The sequence below is a fragment of the Canis lupus genome, chromosome 34, assembly GCF_048164855.1.
Source record: "Canis lupus baileyi chromosome 34, mCanLup2.hap1, whole genome shotgun sequence".
Classification (NCBI taxonomy): Eukaryota; Metazoa; Chordata; class Mammalia; order Carnivora; family Canidae; genus Canis; species Canis lupus.
In genome coordinates, this window is record NC_132871.1 from 1169185 (window position 1) to 1188276 (window position 19092).

General features: G+C 36.8%; 2 long non-coding RNA genes across 12 annotated transcripts in view; one reads left to right on the forward strand and one right to left on the reverse strand.

Annotated features, from left to right (window-relative positions):
* Positions 1-1790: 1790 nt before the first annotated feature.
* The window catches only part of LOC140624520 (uncharacterized), a 38151-nt gene continuing 20849 nt past the window's right edge, over positions 1791-19092 (forward strand). For 3 of the 6 annotated variants that reach the window (XR_012023988.1, XR_012023986.1, XR_012023989.1), the window contains exons 1-3: positions 1806-1893; positions 11043-11172; positions 13376-13612. This is a non-coding gene — a long non-coding RNA (uncharacterized lncRNA). Of the gene's footprint in view, positions 1894-11042; positions 11173-13375; positions 13613-14353; positions 14472-19092 lie in introns of all 6 variants that reach the window. The other 3 variants (XR_012023987.1, XR_012023990.1, XR_012023991.1) reach the window with 3 other exon arrangements.
* Positions 11117-19092, reverse strand: part of LOC140624521 (uncharacterized) — a 67710-nt gene continuing 59734 nt past the window's right edge. For all 6 annotated transcript variants that reach the window (XR_012023994.1, XR_012023993.1, XR_012023996.1 and 3 more), the window contains 2 exons: positions 12213-12394; positions 11117-11219 (listed from right to left, as the gene is read on the reverse strand). This is a non-coding gene — a long non-coding RNA (uncharacterized lncRNA). The remainder of the gene's footprint in view (positions 11220-12212; positions 12395-19092) is intronic.

Here is a 19092-nt window from a genome sequence, read left to right on the forward strand (position 1 = left end):
CATTTTACGTGCTATAATCTGTTTATTATTATATTTTGGCACTCAGAGTTCTCACAACTTGGTCACTGCCGTGTCCACTTGCTATGCCTCCATCATTCTTTGAGCACTTCCTTATTTCTGGCGTACAAGATTATTTCGAAGTCTTTCCCAGCAGCAGGCCCGAAATCAGCAATTTTGCCAAGAAATCTACTTGCTTTTAGTTGGTTTAGAAATCAAAGATGGGTTCTGAACGCCAAATATATTCCTTGCTATGGGAATGTCAGTGATTTGAGACCCTGTAAGAGACATGAGTCAATAAATACGTGTATACGTGTGTGTGTGTGTGTGTGTGCACGCTCGCGTGTGCACACAGAGGATACGTTTGATCTTCTTCCCTTTCTGTATCTGTAATTCTCTGAAAGATGTATGGATCCTAATACAGATTATGTCACTCCTTGTTCTCTCAATATTAGAACGCTCATGGGTTCGGAATTGCTTATTCGTAGCACCGTGAAAATAAACCAACTTCAATCCTGTCGTATTCCTGTAAATATTTAGCCTAACGATATACATGGTTAAATACTGTTTGACAACCATCATAGTGATAATACTTTCAAGTAAAAAATCATCAGACAGAAATGAAATTTTGATGGGTTTACTGAGATATTTACATAATCTCAAAGTATCTCCTGCAAGATACTTAGTATCCACAAAGGGAAAAGTAGTAACTATTAAAGTAGAGAGATCTGGCAAGCGTCGCTTTAACCAAGTGATCAAAATTAAGGTGTCCAAGAACGAGAGTTAGACATGTACTTTCTAGTGTAATGCCCTGGGAGCACCAGAATTCATTTCCATGGCATTTCCACCAAAGAATACGCAGCACCACAATCAAATCAAATATTCCAACAAACCAAATCTGAGGAACAATGTATGAAAAGAAACTCTTTACTTATCAGAGTCAAGGGCATGGACAAACGAGAAACCCCAAGATACTGCTTTAGTTTAAATGATAGGAAAAAGATAATAATAAAATGAAAAATAGGAATGGATGAAGAAAAGAAGGACTGGAAGGAGAAAGGGGGGAGGCAGGAAGGGAGAAATGGAAGGAAAAAAGAAAAGGAAAAGAAAAAGGCGGGGAAAAAATGTGACAATTGAATGGAACGAGTAATCCTAGACTGATCCAAAGGTCGACTATTTTTTTTTTCATTTAATATAGGACTTTTGTGGACAAGTGGAAAATTTGAATAAGGTCCGTATATTAGATAATACTGTATTAATGTTTCTAATTTTGAAAATTACAAAGTGGGTTATGTAGAAGAACACATTTGTTTTCAATAAATATACACTGAAGTTCTTAGGACTAAGGGAGCATGATGTGTGTAACTTACGTTGAAAAGTCCCCCTCCAAAAATGAAAATAATAAGAGAGGTAGGGAGAACGATAAAGCAAACAGGATAAAATACTAACACTTGGGCAATGTGGGTTGGTGGCTTTCAATATTTGTGGACAGTCTGATGCGTCTTCGTTCCAGAAGTGAAGGTAAATCCCTCGTCCTTACTTTGGGCTGGATTTAGTGATATACTTCCATCAAAATCAGTAGGACAGAAATGGTAGAGTAGAAGTCTGACATCATGACCCTATGAGCCTCTTTCTCAGTCTTCCTCCCCCTCCCTGGAAAGCCCTGGCCCTGCTCTGTGAGCCTTGGGGAAGGAAGCCCACGTGCTGAGTCAGGGAACCAGTGTCCCACCAACGCCGCCATGAGTTCTAGAAGCAGATCCCAACACCTTGGTGACTGCAGCCCCAGGCAACAACTTGACTACGGCTGCAGGAAAAATTCCAAACCACAAACACTCCACTAAAGTGTTTCCAGATTCCTGACACTCAGATGCTATGTAAGGAAATAAATCTTTTAAGGTACAAAATTCTGGGGCTGATAAACTATATTTGGTAATTAATATAGTCTGTGAAGGGCCTATAGAAACTCCCTGAGCAATTTTTATCTTTTTCTGTAAGTCTGAAATTATTTCCAAATAAAATGTTGAAAAAAAAAAAAAAGAAAAGAAAAAAAACCCGGAAGAGTGTTACATATGGCAGATTTTTCCAGTCACCACGTCATGGTAGTAAAAATGGTTCATTGTGCATCTAGAGACTGGCTGCTTTCTGCCAATTTTTCCTCGGCATTTATGGCACGTCTAGCCTTTATTTCATGTGTAGAGCAGCACTGACGAATGTCGCCTCCCATGAATGTTCTTTTTCCTTATTCAAATATATGTATACATACATTTCAATGTGTGAAAGTGAAATATGCTATAGACTTTAATTTTTAGAGTTTCAGTTATTACTTTCAAAAGTATAGGAAACCATATTATTCCCTCCATACTGTGAAAAGTTTACTTAGTACACGAAGTGAGCTATTGTCTCCTGACCAATAAAAGGTAAAAATGGCCCTTGAGAAAAATTCTCATACAATCTCTGTCCTGACAATATGGGACAACCAAAAGAGAAACATTCCCTTTTTAATGGATTAACGTTTGTGTCCAGGAATCTATCACAGTACACGTGTACCTGAGATGCCCAGTAAAAGTAGCTTGAATTGTTTAAACTACGTCCAAGCACCATTTCATGCTGAGTCCTTTGCTTTCAATTACAAAACTAAACTCGGAAATTACTTATGTATTTTATTATTGTAATTTTGAAAACTATTTTCTTGCTATTTAAGACTCACATGGTTTCCCCAGTTTTTTTGTTTTTTTTTTGTTTTGTTTTTTTTGTTTTTGGATATAGTCCCATCATGAAACCCTTTATGAATTCTCCGGAACTTGAATATATCATCTTGTCCTGGCTGATTCTCCCCTTTCTACTGTGGCTTTTGTTAGAAACACTCCCCTATCAACACTGTCAGGACAAATAATGTTCTGTAATTATACTTTCAGAGACTTTCCCGTCTAAGTTCTGTACTGAGAAGCACTTGAACCTCTTTGCTTTGTTCTTTTCTTATGGATCTTTTTTCTACAGAGACCAAATAATGAGAACAGTCCTATTCCTTTTCTTTTTCTTTCTCAAAACAAACTTCTCAAAATTTAATGTTGTCTGGATCTTTAGAGATGGTTTGAAGGATCTCTATTTCTGCTGCAGTAATGATTTTATATACAACATGAGAATTATTTTTCCGTTCAGTTTTCACACTTTGTCACTGCCTTGCATGTTGCTTACTTAAGGTCCTTCCCAGGTCCCTTGTTCAGATACAAACATGCAGGCCAGGGTGAAGTCTGATTTACCGTCTGACAAGTATCCATCTATTGAGGGGTATGCAGGACACATTGAGAGGCTTGTCAACCTTTGTAATTATGCTTCACCATTTTGATGGATGAAAAGTATTTTAAAAATTGCAATCCTCAAAAGTCAATCCTATAAAAGTCATTTATTGTATCTGAGACCATAAATACTGTTAATCGTAGAGCAGTTACACGATATCACTTTCTCCATGTTCTCCTTTCAATTTTTTCTATTTGTTTGTTTTAGTTCATGGAATGTTATCGTAATAAATCTGCGGAAGGCTTTATATTGATGTAATTTTATTATATTTATCATTACCATTAATATTTTGTTTGTACCAGTACCCTGATTATGCTCTACTATTCACTCTTTGCTAAATGACATCGCCTCAATTCATCTTTGCTAAATGACATCTACTCAATTCATATATTTTTTTAAGATTTTATTTATTCATGAGAAACATAGACACAGAGAGAGGCAGAGACACAGAAAGAGGGAGAAGCAGGCTCCCTGCGGGGAGCCCGATGTGGGACTCGATCCCAGGACCCCGGGGTCACGCCCTGGGCCGCAGGCAGACGCTCCACTGTTGAGCCACCCAGACGTCCCTACTCAATTCATATTTAAAAATATATGTGAAAATGTATATAGATGACCTTAAAAGTCTCATTTTTTTATTTTTATTTAAATTATGCTTTGAGATTTCTATCAACTACAATACTTTGCTATATATTTTATCATTTCCCTAGTGATAAATTCTTACAGCTTTATTGATGCCCTCCTTTCACTTAGTGGGGAAAACATTCAAAATATCTAGATTTGAGTACATATTAGACCTGATGATTCTCTATTTTAACCATGCAGTTTTGCATATTTTTTGTATCAATGGACTATATTTAATTACTAAGTAAAAGAGGATTTAACGCTTACTCTGTCCTCTCATAGAAAATAGGAAGCAAATTGGTATTTTAGTACCTGATAATACTTTAGGTATATATATCCCAAAGTCAATAGTAGAAATCAGTCTATACCATTTTATTCTGGAGTGTATTGCATAAAGCTGTAAGTCATTCTCTTGTCATAAAAAAAGTTTGGGAAAAGGAGACAAAGAAAAATGCTACACTAATGTCGAAAAACACTAATGCTGAGGAAGAGCATGCTTATGCCACAACCTTGGTGTCAGGAACTTTAGCTTATAAATATCCAGAACTAAAGTAGAATGTGTTCTGATCTCTGAGAATAAATTTAATAGAATTATCCTTTAACTTGCATGGTGCTTCCTGTTATTGGGTAAAAAGTACAGTTATAACCTTGTGGCTGTATTTTCTGCACCGTACTGCAGATTAATAGGAAAAAGACCTTAGTATCTATTAGTATAAGAATATGTCACTTTTATATGTGTCTGAGACCATTGTAATATAAAGTGAGTAGACTTGATCCTCCTTGAATATTATTTTAAAAGCTAGGATAATTTACCTTTCTCTTTATTCCTTTAAGGTTAGGAAAGATATGGATGGCATTTCAAATCCTTGCATGTTTCTTTTGGGAAAATTATGTGGGATTTAGAAAATAATTTACTCAAAACTGCCAATAACAAAACAAAAATCTAGACATCGGGAAAATATTAGTGCCAAATTTGTCATTAATCTACCAAATTGGGGGCACCTGGGTCGCTCACAGTCGGTTAAGTGATCGACTTAGGTCATGATCTCAGGGCCCTGGGTTGGAGCCTCTTGTCAGGCTCCCTGCTCAGCGGGTGGCCTGCTTCTCCCTCTCCTCCCCATTCATGCTCTTTTTCGCTATCTCTGTCTCTCAAATAAATACATAAGTAAAATCTTTAAAAGAAAAAAATCTACAGGGCAGCCCGGGTGGCTCAGCAGTTTAGCACTGCCTTCCGCCCAGGGCGTGACCCCAGGGTCCCAGGACCGAGTCCCACGTCAGGCTCCCTGCATGGAGCCTGCTTCTCCCTCTGCCTGTGTCTCTGCCTCTCTCTCTCTCTCTCTGTGTCTCTCATGAATAAATAAATAAAATCCTTTAAAAAAATCTACAAAATTGGACATAGTACATGCTATTAGCACCCAAACCCTTCTAACTACAAACTGAACTAACTTGTCGCAGTCTTTTCTAACTCTTTCCTATGGGATGAAAAGAAAATGAATAAACATAATAAGATCATATCAACATGTTCTTTGTTGCACTTATAATTAAATGAAACAAGTGTATCAGTGGACATTTTTTTAAGTAAGTTTCAAATATCATTTCTTTATTCTTAATACTTTGGGATTCTGGGACTCAGTTTTTATATAGGATAACCAATAATTAAAAATCAGTTTATAAAGTATCCTATTCTCAGAGAAAATAGAGTTATATAAAAAGTACTAAAAGGGGGCACCTGGGTGTCTCAGTCAGTTAAGCATCTGACTCTTGGTTTGGGCTCAGGTTGTGATCTCAGTGTTGCGAGATCGAGTCCCACCTCAGGGTCTGGCTCAGTGCCGCACAAAATCTGCTTCAGATTCTCTCTCTCTCCCCCTCTACCTGTCTGCCTTCCTCCCCCTCTCCCCACTCTCCTGTGCACTCTCTCTCTCTCTAAAATAAACATTTAAAGAAAAATAACTAAAAGAACTATAGTGTGATAACATATTGCACTGCCTGAAACACAAAGTTGTATTATTAATGAATAACTCTCATTTTTCATTCAGTATATACTCTCACAAGAAGCAAAGAGTGAAGATAGTGATGCATTTACATGAATGAGTTAATCCCCAATCCCAAACTACCCTAGTCTGTCCTCATTTGACTAATGAACTGATAAAGACCAAAAGCCAAAAGCCAACTCTTACCACAAAGTTGGATTATCATAAAGTGTATTACTGCAGGGCTTTATTGGAATTAGACAGACGCCTAGTGAATTGCACACCTAACTAAATATTTCTTCATATACTTCCAAAATGTGCTCATTGTAATTAAAATATATAAATTTCAAATGTATAAATGCAAAGCAACTTTTCAAAGGCATTCATTTGAATACAGACTTTGTGTTTTACAGTAATGAAAGGAAGCAAAGACCTGAAAGTGGTTGTTAGTGTATCAGTGCTAAACTCTTTGTGTAATCAGTCAGTGGTTTCAAGACTTCCAACTAGAGATAATTCCTAACTCATATATCAATGTGAAAGTCCCATTAAAGATTTTCAGAATCCAGGAAAGAAAGAAAAAATTAAATGACTAAAGGAAATAACCATGTGAATAAAGCATATATATATATATATATATATATATATCATTAGAGCTCTGACCTAGTATTGTCCTTCCTTAATTTGTTTAAAAGTTGTAAAATATTTAGGAAATAGATGGCGTCCATCTAGTATATGTATCATTGACTGTGTCGATTACTTATAATGCACCTCAATTATTTTAGAAAACATTTCAATCTAAACTCGATCAGCATGCTATAAAGATCATTTAATATGGTAAACTTTACAAATTATATATACTTTTTTGAGATGGTTATATATTAAAAGAAATGATAGGGATCCCTGGGTGGCGCAGCGGTTTGGCGCCTGCCTTTGACCCAGGGTGCGATCCTGGAGACCCGGGATCGAATCCCACGTCGGGCTCCCGGTGCATGGAGCCTGCTTCTCCCTCTGCCTGTGTCTCTGCCTCTCTCTCTCTCTCTGTGTGACTATCATAAAAAAAAAGAAAAAAAAAAAGAAAAAAAAAGAATTAAAAAAAAAAGAAATGATAAACACTTACTTGTCACTGAGTTAAAACATGAGGCAGAGTCAAAGGCTTATTGGTGTTTACTCTTTTTTATCAACTAGCCTAATAATAAGCTTCTAAAAACGTTTTATCATAAATATCCTTACAAAAATGCATCCCTCAAAGTCTAAGGAAATGGTCTAGACAGTTTTCCTTCTTTGTTAACTTCCCTGAAAATGAAGATTTAGTCTCAATGGGTCAACACACTCCTACCTGTCAGAATGTTATACAATTCTGTGATCTAAACATGTAAATCTTCCTCCAGTCATTACAATTCTCCAATTTTTAAAGACTCAGAATACATGTATATTTTCTTAGAAAAATCAAAAGCAGAAATTAACTAAGAGCTTAAACTGATGAATTAAAGCACGATGTTCTGCAAAATTAGCTTAATCACATAAGACGCGAATATATCTTACTCATTTAAAAACTGAATCAAATTACTCCTTTTTCATCTTTAAAATAAGTCATACACAATCCTGACAACATTTTATAATGTATCCACATGGAGGCTATGCTTCTTTATTAATTTACAGAACAAAAAAACTGATTCATAAATTCAGTCTTTATTTTTAATCATGGGAGCACTTAACATCAATACATTTCTCCTTTTAGGTGCAATTAAAAAGTAATTGCTAATTCAAAACAAATTTTTCTACATTGATTAGGAAAAATCCCAATTGTAGCACTGCCGTCCCTAAATACATGAGATACGGAGTATTTTCCTATTACTTCCAATTTTAACATAATGACTTTTTTTCCTGTGCCATTATTTAGCTTCTAGGAAAATCCTTTTAATCTTAAATTATGTTCTTTATTTCAAAAACACAGGGGAACCTGGGTGGCTCAGGTGGTTAAGTGTCTGCCTTGACTTAGGTCATGATCCCAGGGTCGGTCATGCTCAGCCAGGAGCCTGCCTCTCCCTCTCGCTCTGCCCCTTCTCTGCTTATGCTCTCTTTCTCAAAAAATAAATAAAATCTTAAAAAATATAAAAATAAAAAATGTGTCACAAATTTTTGCCACTATTTCTGCTCTGTTTTTCCTTAATTGTGTTTAAAGTTAAAACATTAATATTAGGGACTCCTGGGTGGCTCAGCAGTTGAGCGCCTGCCTTCAGCCCAGGGTGTGACCTCAGGGTCCTGGGATCGAGTCCTGCATCAGCCCCCCCGCAGGGAGCCTGCTTCTCCCTCTCTCTGGGTCTCTCATGAATAAATAAATAAAATCTTTAAAAAATAAGAACAAATAAAACATTAATAATAAATACAAATTCATGTGTATTCCCTGATGAATTCTAACAAATAAAATATAAAACTTAATTCAGAGTAAAAGCAACAGTAGTCTGGAAACAATAAGGTAAATAAGTTTACCATCACTTATGTCCCGCGTCATCGTAACAGCCTTCTCATGGTTTTCCTTGCTTCCCCATGTCTTGCTATAGACTATTCTCTGGATACGTGATGCCATTTGGCCAGTTCTTTTCTTTCTGCACTTAAAACGTTGGCCACTTCTTTCTGGCCACCACGATTTCAGATAAGAAAAATACGCTTATTTCAATTGATGTTCCTCCACATGTGTCGTTTTCTCTGGCTGTTTTTAAAATGTTTTGTCTTCAAAAAAAAAAAAAAGTTTTGTCTTCAGTATTCGTGAGTTAATTAGGATACATCTTCATGAGTATTTCTTTGGATTTATTCTATTTAAATTTCTCTGGATTTCTTGAATCTACAGGTTTATGTCTTCTTCCAGATTTGGTAACGTGCATCATTATTTATTTGTTCAGCCCCAACCTCTTACTCCTACCTTAGGGATTCTGATAATTAAATGATCAATCTATTATTATTATTATCTCACAAGTCCCAGAGGCTCTGTTCACTTCTTCCAATCATTAAGCTCTCTGTTGTTCAGATTAAATAAACTATCGATCTGTCCTCAAGTTCACTTACTCATCCTCTGTTGTCTCCACTCTACTATTGAGCCCATCCAGCAGGGTTTTTTTTTTTCTTATTATTTTGCTTTTCAGTTATAGTTGCCATTTGGCTTCTTTTATATAATTTCCTTCTTGTTGTTGAGATTTTCTTTTATTCATTTATTCTAAGAGAACTTGTAATTATTTGTTGAAGTAATAAATAATTATAAACAAAGCCTGAGGAATACTTTAAAAATCTTGATGGGTAATTCTAACATCTAATTAATTATGGTATTAGTATGAGTTGATTATTTTTTTCTTATTCAAGATGTTTTTCCCAATCCTTGATATTTTTTAAAAACATATTATATATGACATATATTATGCATGGTGTATACAAAATACATAAAAAACAAAACGCACAAAAATTGAAATATGAAATAATTTTTATTATATCCTACACATTTGGGGTATTATGAATTTTCAGTGAGAATTTCATTTATGCATGTTTTATCTGTTAATACATATACTTATTTCACTGCTAGTCAATGAAGTCTTTGATTAAAGATATTAATGAATGACTTACTTCACTCACCCCTTCAGTGTGTAACATATCACTTTTAACAAAAAATATACTGGAGAAAATTTAATTTGTTTTACTGAAATCTACATAATCTTTAATGAACATTTTGCTTTATAAAATCCCAAATAACCTTTTCTTTAGAAATTATTTAAAATGTTGGTTTAAAACAAAAGATTATTTATTTATTTATTTATTTATTTATTTATTTATTTATTTATTTATTCAAGAGAGACAGTGCCATGAGAGGGGCAGAGAGAGAAACTTAACCAGACTTCAGGCTCAGCGGGCTTCAATCTGACAACCCTGAGATCCGGACCTGAGCCAGAACCCAGAGTCAGACGCTTAACCAACTGCAACACTTAGGCACCCCGAAAATGTTTTTTTGTTTTCAACTAAGTAGTAACATGATCCCACATAATGTGAAATTAAATGTAAAATCAAATGAGGTACTTCATAAAAATATGTACTTGATTTGAGTCAATATTCATCAACGAAAATGGCATTTATGATAACTATGCAGTGAGTTTACATTTGGTCTCTTTCGTATTAAAGTAGTATAAAGAGAATGTTTACTGATAATTTTTAATTGCACACCCTTGAGAGAAGTTCAGTGGTGACATACGGTTGTTCACCATCACAGTGAACTTGAGCACCATGACATGGACAAACTATAGTTCTGTGTTAAAGAAACAACATTAAACCAAGATATGCATTTGTTTATACATATACAAATATTCACATATACATCTATACATACAAATATACACATTTTTACAGTCATATTATGTAATATATACATATATTATTATATGTAATATAATATATAAAATATATGGGGAGCCTCGGTCGTGCTGCTGGTTAAGGGTCCGACTCTTGGTTTGGGCTCAGGGTCGTGAGATTAGGCCCAGAGTTGGGCTCCGTGCTCAGCATGGAGTCTGCTGGAGATTCTCTCTCTCTCCCTCTCTCCCTCTGGCCCTCCTGCTCATGCTCCATCTCTAAAATAAATGAATAGATCTTCAAAAAAATAAAAATATACAGAATACATATACACACGTGTGTGTACCAAGAGAAACTCCCTTTAAGAAACTAAAATAAGTAAGTTTGATTAAGTAAAGTTATATTCTAAAATGTTTTCTCTGTGCCCTATGTTAGTTTGGAAGAAAATTATGTTGTTGCCCTAATTCTTACATAGTATAAAACAGTATTTGAATAACTATTTAGCATAAGAAAACCTGTCAAGTCATTTACATGGTTGAAAAGAAAACCACTGAGAGCCCCCAAAGTCTAAAGAAAAAAAAAAAAAGCAGAAAAATAATAATAGTCCAAGACTTTATATAATCACTTGCTTTTTAAAATCATAATCCTCTACTTGAGTTTCATGATGCATATTTATCAATGAGGGGAAAATAAGTGTATACTAAAGGCCTACTCACTCAGGGTTTACTTTAATTTGAATTCAAACTATTGAAAATAATTTTTTTTTTAAAATAATTCTTTTATGTGTCATGCTTTTTTTTTTTTTTTTTTTTTTTGCTGACTTACTTTAAGACATCTAACTATCAGTTCATTTGTGATCTGCTGTGAGAAGAAAGTAAAATTTTCCTGAAGCACCTCTTAAGAGAAAGCTCGCTAACCTTCCACAGGAGCACCTAATGAAGATAGTCACCATGTAATGCCGGTATGCACTGGAACCCGGAATCCGTATCAATGAGAATTTCTGAATTTCTGTAAAAGATTAATATATATTTAGAATAGATTAAAGTGTCATAATATACCATTCTTTATTATAAAATGGCATAATGATGTGTAGAGTTGTAAATCAAATATATGTGTAGATTGTTGTCCCAGCCAGACGTCTATCTGCAGCAAGACAAAACAGAGCACATTTAATAATTTATCCCTTGTTTATTCTAAAGCTGATGTATTTTTATTAGATCTCTTACTCTCATCAGAGGCATTTATTACCTAATGTGCAGATTAGGAAAAATATGTAAAATTCAAGCATACTCTTTAAAACTTGCATTTATTAAGAAACTGCAAATAAGTTAAAACTTTTCCTTATGTAAAAAAGAATCTGAAATTTGTATTTGTTTCTTTTTTTAAAAAATATTTATTTATTCATGGGAGACACAGAGAGAGGCAGAGACACAGGCAGAGGGAGAAGCAGGCTCCATGAAGAGAGCCCGATGCGAGACTCGAACCCAGGACCCTGGGGTCACACCCTGAGCCAAAGGCAGACGCTCAACCGCCGAGCCACCCGGGCGCCCCTGTATTTGGTTTCTTATTCCTAAACCTATTCATATATCTATAAACCAACATTTCCCAAAGCATGGCTTGCAGGAAACTAATACTACTAAATCTTTGAAAAATCATTGAGTGGATGATAAATACTGAGCTAAGTCGAGCAGGTTTTCAAACTCCTGAAATTCTTGGAACCTCTAATATGCTAATGGATTTGTGAATATTGAAGAGTACATCATATTTTCCAAATGCATTTGGCCAGAGAAACATTCACTTTCTTTTTCCTCTCACACTCCCAATCATTATCTCAGTGGATGAATATTCTGGGAAACCAGTTGCAGAAATGCTGCCCTAGAAAAATAATTTCCTTTAAATTAGCAAAGGTTATTCTTTTGTTTTGTTTAATGATTCACTCTGGACAGTGTAAGAAACCTTCCAATCACACACCACATCCCTTCATTATCCCCCAATCCTCACCGTGCCATCTTTTTTCCGGGCTTTATGTCGGGGTGTTATTGGTTTTAATCTTGTTTGGCATCCAGCAGAAAAACCTCTTCTCATTTTAGACTTTATCCCCTTGATCGGGAGGAAATTCAGAGCAATTGACTTCTTTTATAACTATTAGCACATTCTTTCAAAAGCAGCATTCTGGAGCTTCTCTGTAGATAATTGAGTGTATAAAATTTGATGTTAACATTGAAAAGGCAAGCTAGCTCTAAAGAATAGCTGACTGGAGGTCCTGACTCCACCTCTCTTTATAACCTTGAACAAATATTTAACCTATAAAAATGTTATCTTCTTCATTTTTAAAAAGACCATCATGATCGTAACTACCTCACAGCATGAGGATTAAGGGATACGCTGCATATAAATTCTCTTTATATGGACACCGTGCAGGCCACAGAGCAAACATCTGATACTTGGCCATTATTAGTACTGCCACTGTCAATATTTCCATTCTTTTAGGGGGTACAGCCGGATTTGTCACATAACTCCCAGTAGCAAGGCCTTCCTGCAAAGCCCTAGAAAACTTGCTCAGTCACCTGTGCATATGTGGTGTTCTATACAAGTAATATAATGCTTATCAAATGGTTGTTCATATTTGTATTGATGTGGGAGCCAAAGGCAGAAGAAAAATTACTGAATCTCCTTACTACTTATAGCCCATTGACAAGCCCTCAAAACAGGCAGAGGGACCTTCCTCTAGGGGCTCAACTGCCTGGAAGCTGACACTGTGCTAAGGGCCAAGGCGATCCTGACCCCCAGGATCCTGTAGGTCTACTTTAACATATACAAATTCCTTTGGAAACTTCCCTTCTCTCTCACCCCCCAAGATACACGCTGGCAACCATCCCTCAAGTATATGGCCCACTGATACACATCCGGAGGGTCTCACTGAGCAAGGGACAGGTGAAACCCGGTAGGAAGAAACAGGTAGGGGACTATGTGATTAGGCTCATAAAAAAATCCCAGAAATGCTGAGGCTTAACAAAACCAGAAATAAGGGAACAAATCATCTCTTCCCTGGGCGTCAGAGGTGGGGTCTGTTCATGGCCGTCACCTTGTGACCAACGAAGAATGGCCAGACCCCAAGGAGAAGCAAGCCATTAAAGATGCTATCACCGTCCTCACTCAAACAGGACGTGGCAAGAACGACAAGGCCCAGGCTCCCTGGTCAGCTCCAAAGAAAAGCCTGTGGGTGGAGGCGCACGTTGGCTACGTGTCGGGACCCCCTCACTCCTGAGAGCCCTGCCTGTGACCTCGCTGAGGTGACTTCCATCCCTCTGCTCGCTGTCCAGTGTCCCCGAGATCCAGTCTCCGGCCCCGTGAGACGAGAGCCCTGCTCCCACACTTCAGTATCGTCAGCATCTATCACGGTACTTGCCCTACAGTAAGCGCTTAAAACTACTGGAAAAAAATAAATGACCATGGATATAAATGCAAAAAGTGATGCAAATCTTGTGAAAATATGCTACACATTTGCGAATGTACTATTATAACCACATCTAATATCATTTTTTTTCTTTCTCAACCATGTAAGAAACAGGATTATCTGAAATCCAACAATTTCATAAAGTTTGGTTAAATAGAGAAACATTAGATATTTAGTGTGATATTTTCATTAGCAATAACATTTTTGCTTATGGTGAAATTCTTTTGCTTAAATGTCAAAATCATACATCTGACATTTAATTTGTAACTTACATTTTAAATTACTTTGTATTTGAATAATAAACTACAAAGGAGGCTTTGATTTCCTGATTCGTATGTTACTTGTCTTATCTGTCATCATTTTTTGGTAATTTCAAGAAATCTCCCTTTTATAACATTTATGTGCTTTTTGACCCTGAAGTTAGAGTTTAAGATAGTGTTGTCTGTGCCCCTACTATTTGCTCATTATAATACAAAAAGTTACAAAGGAGAGAAATAGAAAACAGAAACCATGTTATTAAATAGCTAAAAAAAAAAAATCTAGCACTTTATAAGCATTTTCATTTCAGTGTTAGTAAAGCTCACCTAATAAAAACTATCAGGGACAATCTGTAGTCCAGAAAGTTAGGTTTATTAATGCCTAACTCACCACCATAAATCAATATATTCATTCATATCTTTTATAGGTGACCTTATAGAGTCAAAGACTTGTGGAAGATTGGACCGTTTTATAACATTTCTGAGAGTCATGAGGGAAAATTAGCAATGGCTTTATTTTCTGAAGTTGCTTTGTCTGAGAAATAGGTGAGAGGCCTTTGTAAGTTATGAGAAAGCTATCGTGTTAAGATACTGTAATATACATCTTTTAAAACCCTGGATCTTTGTAGTATTATTGAATTTCCAGGTTTGATTTGACGCCCCCCACATTAATTGGAACACCTGCATTTTCTGATCAACAGCAAACATGAAAATCTTCTGTTGGTTCCTGTGTTGTTAATTTTAGCCATTCTGACAGATGCGAGGTGGTATCTCATCATGGTTTCCATTTGTGTTTCCCAGATGATAAGTGATGTTGGACAGCTTTTCATGTGTCAGTTAGCCATCTGGATGTCTTCTCTGGAAAAATGCCTATTCATGTCTTCTGTCCATTTCTTAACCGAAATAATTTTTTTTGGGGGGGGTGGTTATTGAGTTTGATGAGTTCTTCATAGATTTGGATACTAGCCCTTTATCAGATATGTCATTTGCAAATATCTTCACCCATTCTGAAGGCTTTTAGTTTTATTGATTGGTTCCTTTGCTGTGCAGAAGCTTTTTATATTAATGGAGTCTTAATAGTTTATTTTTGCTTTTTTTTTTCTCTTCCCTGAGGTGATGTATCTAGTAAGAAGCTGGTATGGCCAATGTCAAAAAGGTTTCTGCCTATGTTCTCCTCTAGGATTTTGATGATTTCTTGTTTCACATTTAGGCCTTTCATCCATTTTGATTTTATTGTTGTGTATGGTGTTAGAAAGTGGTTGCTTCATTCTTTTGCCATGTTGCTGTCCAGTTGTCCCAACACCATTTGTTGGAGACTGTCTTTTTTTCCATTGGATGTTCTTTCCCACTTTCTTGAAGATTAGCTGACCACAGAGTTGTGGGTCCATTTCTGTGTTTTCTATTCAGTTATGTCACAGGATACAAAATCAACATACAGAAATCTGTTACATTTTTATACACCAATAATGAAACAGCAGAAAGCGAAATCAAGGAATGGATCCCATTCATAATGGCACCAAAAACTAAGATACATAGGAATAAACCTAATCAAAGCAGTAAAAGATCTGTTCTCTGCAAACTACAGAACACTTCTGAAAGAAAATGAAGGGGACAGAAGGAAATGGGAAAACATCTGTGTTCATGGATTGGAAGAAAAGTACTGCTGGAATGTCTGTAGTACTCAAGGCAATCTACACATTCAATGCCATTCCTGTCAAAATACCGCCAACATTTTTCACAGAGCTGGAATAAACAATCCTAATATTTCTATGGAACCACAAAGGACCCCATATAGCCAACGCAATCATGAAAAACAAAAGCAAAGCTGGGGGCATCACAATGCCTGGCTTTAAGCTGTATTACAAAGCTGTAGTGATCAAGACAGTGTGGTCCTGGCACAGAGATACACAGATCAATGGAACACAATACATTTAGATCTAAAATGCTACACAACAGTGAAGGCAAGATCCTTTGACAGCAGTTTTTAAGATGCGTATCATCTTTTTATATTGTCTTCATTCATTTCCTAGAATCACTGAAACAAATTCTATAAATATTTGATAAAACCTTCAACTGTAGACTACTTGCCAGAAAATGACTGTTTCAATAAGCCAATTTCTCCTTAACATACAATTGTCTTACTCAAGAACATTTTATTTAGGTAACAAAGTTCTAATTCATAGGTACGAGAGGCAAAGATCCATCGTGAGGCAGTCTAGGCAAAGAATCTAGTTTACATATCAACAAATTTATATTGGTACATGGAATAAATGTGGAAAAAGCGCACGTTGTTGGCTTTCCACCCTAAACTTAACTCTGGAAACAATATAAAAGAAAAAGAGAGAGAAGTATTCTAAAAAACTAATGCTAAACTCTGAGAAACCATTCTGGTGAGGAAGAAAGCACAGTCTGAAGCAGGGGCAGTACAGAGGTTATGTTAGATGCAGTTTTTGTGCATTTTTCATTTTTTTCTCCCATTTTTTTCTCTCTTTGATCGTTTGACCTTCAGTCACTATATAACAAAAACCAGTTATTATAGCCAAAGCCACCCAGGTTTTGTTGGAGTAACATCAAGACAGCACCAAAATCTGGCCAGGGAGGGAATACAGGTAGATCAGATAAGCCTAAAAATTCCTATCTTCTTCCCTCCATCCTTACATTCCCAAGATTGGTAGACTCAAGTAAAAGGAGATTATCACCCTGGATTGCTTTATAAGGCTAAGGTTTTTGAAGTTTAAGACAGTACTCTGAGAGTGAAATTGCAGAGTTCTCTGAAGGACGAACGTGCACGTCAGGGTGGTAGTAAGGTGAGTGTCTCGCTATTGATAGCACTCTTCCCCCACTCTTCAACTTTTGTCAGGGTACAAATTCTGGTCTGGGCAATATTCTCTCTTGAGAAGTCTACCCAGCTTCACCCTAAGCGATATCAAAGGGAGAATAAGCTCCTGAAAAAAAAATATATTTCACATCTGTTTTATATCACTGCTATGGAGTGTGACAATACACAGAAATCTGCATACTGTAAAAAAAGAGAATAAATAGAACAGAGAGCTAAGGAATAATAACCACTCACAATGAAGGGGAAGATTTAGTAATTAGGAAAGATATTAGTAATATGAATTAAGATCATGAAGTCAGAAAGAAGAACAAGATGGCAATTACTAGTATAAAAATATAACAACAAAGGTTTTATAAACAGATGGGACGGCCTCTGTCTTCAACTTTGAAATGTAAAGTACTTAGAAGCTGTTACTTATCTACAACAGGAAAAAGCTAAAAACTGAAAAATCAATGACTCTTCTTGTATCCATCAGAAAACTAAGGTCACCCAGCAAACAATCACTTTAAATCTGGAAAAGCAGTTAAATCCACGGAGGCATAACCAAGACCTACATACCTGGAGCAGAAACTGGTAGGAACACTTAAATGCTAATTTCAATAAATTTCAGGAGCCCGATGAGGACTAGTGTGAGTGACAAACTTTTGAAGTTTATAGTCTTGGGGGAGACACAGATTTCTGGTCTGTCCCTCGCAGAACCCCACCAGGTTCTCAAAGTTCTCTTCACAGCTCTGACAGTGAGAGAGGAGAAGCTGCCTCGAACCTTCCAGTCATATCCCAACTGAGGGAATGGAATTTCTCAGACTCTAAGGCCTCCTGTCTTCCTGCCCCACTGAAGAGGGAAAAAAATCACAGTCAGCAGGGGTGAGGACTCCAAGCAAACTGACTAGAACTCTGCAGCCAGGAAGGAGGAGAGGAGCCTGGGAGGAAAGAAAGATATACCAGGCGAGAAACACTTGTGAAGGTTACATCTCCAAGGCATGGGCCCACCAAAAGACTGAGTTTTTGTTTTTTTTTAAGATTTTATTTATTCATTCTTGAGAGACAGAGAGAGAGAGATACAGAGAGAGAGAGAGAGGCAGAGACACAAGCAGAGGGGGAAGCAGGCTCCATGCAGGGAACCCAACATGGGACTCGATTCCGGGACCCCAGGATCATGTCCTGGGCTGAAGGCAGGTGCTAAACCACTGAGCCACCCAGGGATCCCAAGAATGAGATTTGATGACAAGATTATCCAGTCCTCCCTCTCTTCCGTATAACAGCACATCACACCAAAATAACGTAACATATGGTAGCATGTCATCTGCAAAGAGGGAAAGCCTTACTTCTTACATACCAATTTGGATGCCTTTTGTTTTTTTCATATCTGATTGCTGTGGCTGGGACTTCTATACTGAATAAACATCATGATAGTGGACATCCTCGTCTTGTTCCTGATCTTAAAGGAAAAGCTCTCAGGTTGTAACTACAGAGTATAATGGTTGCTGTGGATTTTTCGTATTTGGCCTTTATTATGTTGAGGTGTGTTCTCTCTAAACCTACCTTGTTGAGAGTTTTTATCATGAATGGATGTTGCACTTTGTCAAATGATTTTTCTGCATCTATTGAGGTGATATGTTTTTTATCCGTTCTTTTGTTAACGTGATGCATGTGCTAATTGATTTGCAAATACTGAACCACCCATGCATCCCTTGAATAAATCCCACTTGATCATGGTGAATGAGTTTTTTGATGTATTATTGGATTTGGTTTACTAGTATTTTGTTGAGGATTTGTTTAAACGATAGCATTAGGACTTCTTATGCTGCGCCCTAATAAGAAGGCTCCCCAGGGTGCTCTAATGTATAAGCTAGGGCATTTTGCCAATTCTTCATGGGCAATGACACCAGGAAACTGACAGCTAAGTGGATGCTGGACAGAAGCTCATTATCTATCATCTTCATATGGCCAGACACTGTACCTTCTTCACCTGGAATTTGACTGTAGGCTTCACTTTGACTTTGGCCCCATGTTCTCATTGCGGGTCAGCAAAGAAGGAATTTGCCAGCCCCTCATTCAGGCCTGGGCCCAGGATCCATGGGGTCTGCTTGATCAGAGATTCTGAAGTCAAAAAGGCCTCATACTTCTTGACCAGCTTCTTGACCAATTTCTTACTCTTGTTGAGTTTCTTGAGCACCTCAATATCCATGTGGGCCATTATCCATATGGACCACATAAGCCAAGCCATATTCTTGACTTCATCACAGAGCTGCAGGTCCCCCAGAACACATATGGGGAATTTGGGGCGGGGGGGAGAGGACTTGCCTGACAATGCCTGAGAAGTATTTG